The sequence below is a fragment of the Alligator sinensis genome, unplaced genomic scaffold, assembly GCF_000455745.1.
Source record: "Alligator sinensis unplaced genomic scaffold, ASM45574v1 scaffold137_1, whole genome shotgun sequence".
Classification (NCBI taxonomy): Eukaryota; Metazoa; Chordata; order Crocodylia; family Alligatoridae; genus Alligator; species Alligator sinensis.
In genome coordinates, this window is record NW_005842545.1 from 325,531 (window position 1) to 325,771 (window position 241).

The following is a 241-nucleotide window of genomic DNA, read 5'->3' on the forward strand; positions in this document are numbered from 1 at the left end:
TTCTCTGCCCCACCTTCTCCAGGCCCCCGAGGGCTGAGCCGTGGTGCCGCCACTCCCCTGCCCCGTGCTGGGCAGTGGCGTGCCCCCCACCATGCTGGGCTGCGGCCCTCTCCTCCTCCATCCCCCTTCTCCATCCCTCCCTGTGCTGGGCCATGCTGTCACTCCTCCATCCCTCCCTGTGCTGGGCCCTGTGCCTTCTCCTCCATCCATTTTCCCCACTCTCTCCCCACCTTCCCCCCCC

The 241-nt window shown here is 68.9% G+C and overlaps 1 protein-coding gene across 1 annotated transcript in view; it reads left to right on the forward strand.

Annotated features, from left to right (window-relative positions):
- HUWE1 (HECT, UBA and WWE domain containing 1, E3 ubiquitin protein ligase) overlaps positions 1–241 on the forward strand; it is an 82,616-nt gene that overhangs the window by 510 nt on the left and 81,865 nt on the right.